This window comes from Protobothrops mucrosquamatus, unplaced genomic scaffold (assembly GCF_001527695.2).
Source record: "Protobothrops mucrosquamatus isolate PMUCROS unplaced genomic scaffold, P.Mucros_1.0 scaffold1854, whole genome shotgun sequence".
Lineage (NCBI taxonomy): Eukaryota > Metazoa > Chordata > Lepidosauria > Squamata > Viperidae > Protobothrops > Protobothrops mucrosquamatus.
The window spans coordinates 33,807-39,966 of NW_015387984.1; the positions used below are offsets into that span (position 1 = coordinate 33,807).

Genomic DNA, 6,160 nt, shown 5'->3' on the forward strand with positions numbered 1-6,160 from the left:
TAACTATAGCTATATTTCAAATGTCCAATTTATTTACATTACTCCGTTATTTTTACAAATAACTCAAGGCAGCAAACATCAACACACATTCTTCCTCCTATTTTTCCCACAACAACAACCTTGTGAGGTGGGAGTGACTGTCCCAAAGTCATACAGTTGGCTTTCATGGCTAAGGCAGAACTAGAACTCACGATCTGCCTGCTAGCCTGCTGCCTTAACCACGAAACCAAAGTGCCTCTCGTGTAATCTAATACTTGTAGGATCCAGAATGAAAACTCCTGCACAAATGTAATAATTATAGTGCATTTTATTTTAGAACTTTCAAACAATTATTAAACACCTTCCTTTACAAGAATGTTTGAGGGACCATCATTAATAACATATAGAACACTAATTATTCATACACACATCCCTAACAGATCATAGCAGTTTTGCTTCTTTCATGTGTGGAAAGAATTAAGTGCATAGAGTTAATAAGGTTCTGTTTCTGTATTTTGATGCCTCATCATCTTTCCACAGTTGGATGTAGGAATTCAGGAAGCAAAGTGAAAAATAATTATACATTTCTCAGATGATGCAATGTTTTTCCCTGTTAAATTTCCAAAATGTTTCCTCTGCCCAACAGGTCCATCTTGTTCTTTGTCGATTTCATCTTCTATGAGCTGCAAAAAGGTTTCATTAAACATCTAAAAGAAAAGATGGATCATTCATAATGCCAAATTGTATTTTAAAAACCCTCAACTTCTGCAGACTAGGAACAAGGAAAATTTTGAGCCCTGATGTTTCAGCATGTCAGTTCAGAGATTTTGCATGATGCATGCTGACAGCTCTCTCTCAACACATACACATATACAAAGGTTACCTCTGTTAGGGTGAAAAGCATACCAACAACTAATATCACATACTTTGCCTCCAACTGAACAATTGTTTTGTAAGGTGGAAGGAATACCATGGACTACTTGAGGGACACAGGGTTGTTTTGCTTAAAATACTTAATTTGATTTCTATAGCCGCTCGTCTCAACAAATGTCTCTGGATGGCATACAGGTAGTCCTTATAACCATTTGTTTAGTGACTGCTTGAAGTTACAACGGCACTGAAAAAAATTACTTATGACTGTTTTTCACACGATCATTGCAACACCCCCATGGTCCTGTGATCAAAATTTGGGTAGTTGGCAACCGGCATGTATTTATGACAGTTGCATTGTCACCATTTGTAACCTTCCCAGCTGGTTTCCAACAAGCAAAGTCAACGGGGGAAGCCAGATTTGCTTAATGACTGCAGGATCCATTTAACAACTACAGTGATTCACTTAACAACTGTGGCAAAAAGGGTGTAAAAGGGGGCAAAATTCACACCATGGGTGTTAATGCATGCGAGAAATGGTGCCGTTAATACATTTGGGGCCCCAGGCCTGAACACATAATCATGAAAGTTCAGTAGGGTCAGGGTCATCCTGATCTCTGAAGGGAGAATATCCAGAGGCAGGGGCTATGGCAGAGAAGGCACGTCTCCTGGTTCCCAGCAGCCAACATTTCTTAGAGGACAGGGCCTACAACATGTCCAAGCTATCAGACTGAATTGGACAGGTAGAAACAACTGGGAGAAGGTGGTCCCTTAGGTAGGGCTTTTCAACCAGTGGTACGGGTACCACCTGTGGTACATTGGCACCTGGCAGGTGGTACACGACCATCCTAGAAAAGTGGTAGCGGGGGAGGGGAATGAGCTGAACCGGTGGCAGCACCACACAAGCCTGAGCGAGAGATGGCTGGAGCTGCAGGGCTGTCAGGGCTCAGCGGAAGCACCAGGATCAGTGCCAGGCTCCAGCTGGGCCCAGAAGAAGCGCCGATCAGCTGGAATGTTGCAGCATCTCCAGGGTCTTGTGATTTACATTCAGATGCTTGGCAACTGATTCATATTTATGACGGTCACAGTGTCCCAGGGTCATGTGAAGTGACCAAAACCTGGTGCAACCACCCAGCAGATGGGGGGAATAAAAACCAAACACCCCACCCTACCCCCACTGCCAATCCTCAACAGAAATGCTCACAACAATGAAAACCTCGGACAGGAGGAAGAGCACCGCCGGGAGGGCAGGCAGGTGTCTTGCTCGGCTGTGGCTTGGGGGTCACTTTTTTCAGTGCCATTGTAACTTCGAACAGTCACTAAGCCAACTGTTGTAAGTCGAGAACTACCTGTACTTTATCAGTTTTTTCCTTTTTTTTTCTTTTGGTCATCAAGTTTTTGACACCTTGCTAGGCGACTGGTGGTACTCGGATATTGCCATATCCTAAAAGTGTACAATGGGTGAAAAGGTTGAAAAGCCCTGCCTTAGGTAACCTGGCCCCAAGACATGAAGGGCTTAGAAAGCTCAATTAAAACTTATGAATTGTGCACTGTTCTTCTTGGCAATGCCCCAACTGCAGGCCATGCCCGTACTATGTTCATTAAGAAAATACTTTGTTTATACATCTAATTGTTAGCTACACCAAACTGGCTCTGCGCTTAATGCTAATATCTAATTGCTAGCATTATTCTGCAAATGGAAAACTTTTATATTATTTTCTCTATATTGTCCCCAAGAGAATTTGTGTCTTCATAGAGTTGGAACAAAAGTCTAAACAAACCAAACACCGTTTCCTGCCCCTCTCCACATCATGTACTCTTATGTAGGAATGTTGTTGTTGCAGTACCATCCTATGAAATGTAAAAGTCTGGTCTGAAAAAACTGCCAGCAGACTTTTACGTTTCATGGGATGGTACAACAACAACATTCCTACCTAAGAGCAGTGGCGTAGCGTGGGTTGTCAGCACCCGGGGCAAGGCAAGTAATTTGCGCCCCCCCCCTCCACAGTGGGCGGCGACCCGGCGGCTCGGATCGGATTCGCACAGGCAGGGGCAGAGAGCTGCGAGTGCGAGCACGCCCCCCCAGATGTTGCGCCCGGTGCGGCCGGGCCCCCCTGCACCCCCCACGCTACGCCTCTGCCTAAGAGTGTTAACTTTAAGCAAAGTGGGGGAAAAATGACTCAGCAATAAGTGAGTCGCCTTCTTGAAGTGCCTTCTCTGAATCTGAGTTAGCTACTGCTAAGGTTACATGCAAATTCAAAGGCCAGATGGGTCCTTGCTGCTCTCTGAGTTTGGTTGTTTTCTTGCAGAAATTTCATTACCCAAACTAGGCAACATCATTAGATGATGTTATCTAGTTTGGGTAATGAAATGTCTTCAAGAAAACAACCAAACTCAGAGCACCAATGACCCCTCGTTTCAACACTGAGCTGTAAATATTCTCCTTTACCCATATCAAAGGCCAGAGTTTATATTTTGTTGACTAGCCCCCAAGCCCTCCTTCCCCAATGTTTCTTTCATTACTCTTGCAATTTGGTCAGGTTTTTCTGTTTTTACCCAAATTACTTTCACATACAGTACAGAAATTAGCAAGTTAATGAAGCAACATAGATAGGAAAGCTAATTGCTAATCCTGACCTCAGGATGCTTATAAATTCTTAAGCCATTTTAGAAATTATCTATAAGTATGCTATGCATGCAACTTGGTTTTTATTAGTTGTGCTTATTGTATCACCAGATGCCATTGGGGGAAATTCAATTAAAAAGAATTTTGCACTTTAGGCATTGATATGCCAATAACTGCTTTACTGATCACATCTAATTACTGGCTATAAACAAGGAAGTATAAAGTTATCTATAAACACACGATCAAGACACAGCAGAGGAGGTGACTGGTTATTCTTGAATCTTTGAAGATTTTTAGCTCTGTCTTTCACATATTACAGGTTTATTGAAGTACACTGGCCCTGTAGCTCTAGCATAAAATATGTGTGCAACTATAATGCGCTTCTAATTCAGAATAAAGAGAGTATAGCAGAATTTAATTCCACCTAATATGCAAAGGTCAAAATCACTTCAAATTTTAATTTTGTCCTTTTCGATATGCCTTAAAAAAACCCAATGGTTCTCCTATTATATGCCTTAGAAGTAAGACACTAACAATTCAGTGGTAAGGAACATTCTTGTTATACTTTTCAACCTTTCAACAAGTTCTAAATCTACCAACAAAAAATACAGTGGCTGTGTTTAAATGATATACTAAACTATAGTTTGATTAGCCATGGTTCACTACATGAGCCACAATTAAATTCACACAGTGCACTACCAGTAGAACAATCCATGGTTTTCAGACATGGCTGGGTTCATAACAATTTGCTGATTGACAAACCTTAGAGAACAATTAACCAGTGGAATGACTTGTCTTCAGAACTTCTGTGTGTTCCACCACTGGAAATTTTTAAGAGATTGGACAGCCATTTGTCTCGAATAGTATAAGGTCTACTGCTTAAGCAGGGGGTTGGACTAGAAGACCTCCAAGGTCCCTTCCAACTGTTACTCGGTAAACCACAATTTGGAATGGCATATCACTCAGCTAGTGGAGTACAAGATAAATGTCTGCCATTCTGTCTGCAAGGAAGCAGCTGCAAAATTCCACCAAAAGGAGGGGAATTTTTGCAATTTTCCATCACAGTATTTTTCTCCTGAATTTCAGGTCCATGCTTAATCCATAAGGACCTGAATTGCTGAAATCTATAGGTGACAATCAGTGGCTTGTCATTGATTGTCTAGCTCAGTGGTGGCGAACCTATGGCACGGGTGCCAGAGGCGGCACTCAGAGCCCTCTCTGTGGGCACGTGCACCGTTGCCCCAGTCCTAGGCCTTCAGCTGGGTTTTATAAAACCTTTTCACTTTAGGCCTCCGCTGCCATGTGCAAAAAAAAAAGGTTCAATCAGTCAATTTCAACTTCTCACGGGGAAAAAAAGACCTTGCAAAATTGGAATTGATTGATTGAACTTTTTAGTCCCACCCAGTCTGCCGTTACCACCGTAGCCACATCCACCCAATGGGCCACACACCAATTGGCCACACCCAGCCAATAGGCCACACCCACCCGGCACCCGATGATGCATAAGTGGTTTTGGGTTGCAGTTTGGGCACTCGGGTCCCTAAAAGGTTCACCATCACTGGTCTAGATATCTCCAGAATCTTACTCCGGAGTTGTGACTGCCATAACTTGTCCAAAACAGAACAATCCCATGAAGGTCTTTTTTTCAGATCTAAGCTGAATTCAAGAGATTTACTAGCAACTAGAAGCCGCCTTTTAATTTTAACGCTTCAATTGCTAACTGACACTGACTTTTAAGTAGACCGCTTCTAAGTAAGAAGGCCCAAGATCTGCAGTAAGGTGGCCATCGCGTTTTTTAAAGAGGGATTTACGCCCGACGATTCTCTTCGGAGAATATGCCCCGCGGCATCGCGCTCTTGCGCAGCAGCAATCCTGTGCAATACTTACCAGGAAGTAAAACAAGGCGGGTTGGGAATCGCTTCCTTGGAAACCCGCTTTGGATCCTCCAGCCTTGGCAGCTACGCCAACATTAATACCAGCGGGCACGTACACAATAGTAAGATCATGCCCCGAGTGCCATCATGCACAGCCCCAGAAACAGCCGAGAGCCTCAAACAGCGTGCAGGCGAGGCCGCAGATCAAAGACTTCACCTGCGTGCCTCCTCCTCCTCCTCCTCCTCCTCATCAGCTGGTCCAGAGGGGCGGCGGCGGCGGCGCTGGTTCGGCCGAGGGAGCGAGCGCAGGCAGCAACGCAGCGCCTGGTTGCCGGGCGAAAGGCTCTCAGCTGCGGCGGCAGGTTGCGCGGATCAGGAAATTAGGGCAGCCGGTTGGGATTGGAGGCGCTCGCGAGCCAACCAGAGGCCGCCCAGGCGTCCGTGAGTCACCGGCGCGCAAGGAGAGCGGCGCGGGGAGGCTGGTATAAGAGCGCAGCCGAGCTGCCCTCCCCCTTTGTGTACGTTCTTCGGCTCTTCCTCACCGGCACGACCGGTGTGTGTGTGTGTTGTGTGCGTGCGCGGGTGCACGCGCGCCGCCCTGCCCGGCACCTCCTGCATTTCTACTCCCCCCCCCACACACACACGCCGCCCGCACCTTCCCCCCCCCCACTCAACCGCGCGCGCTTTTGCCTCGGACTGGAATTGCCTCCTCGCACCGCCGCTGCATTGTCTGCTTCTCGCCGCCCTACCTGGAGCCTTTCTCCCCCCCCTCCCGCCCCAGCGGAGGCTCTTCACCTTTCTCAAAAGGGGG

The 6,160-nt window shown here is 45.7% G+C and overlaps 1 long non-coding RNA gene across 1 annotated transcript; it reads right to left on the bottom strand.

The window, feature by feature from the left end:
- Positions 1-292: 292 nt before the first annotated feature.
- Positions 293-5,580, bottom strand: LOC107294177. The gene is made up of 2 exons (XR_001549042.1): positions 5,363-5,580; positions 293-686 (listed from the first exon to the last, which is right to left on the bottom strand). It is a non-coding gene; the product is annotated as an uncharacterized LOC107294177 (long non-coding RNA).
- Positions 5,581-6,160: the final 580 nt, after the last annotated feature.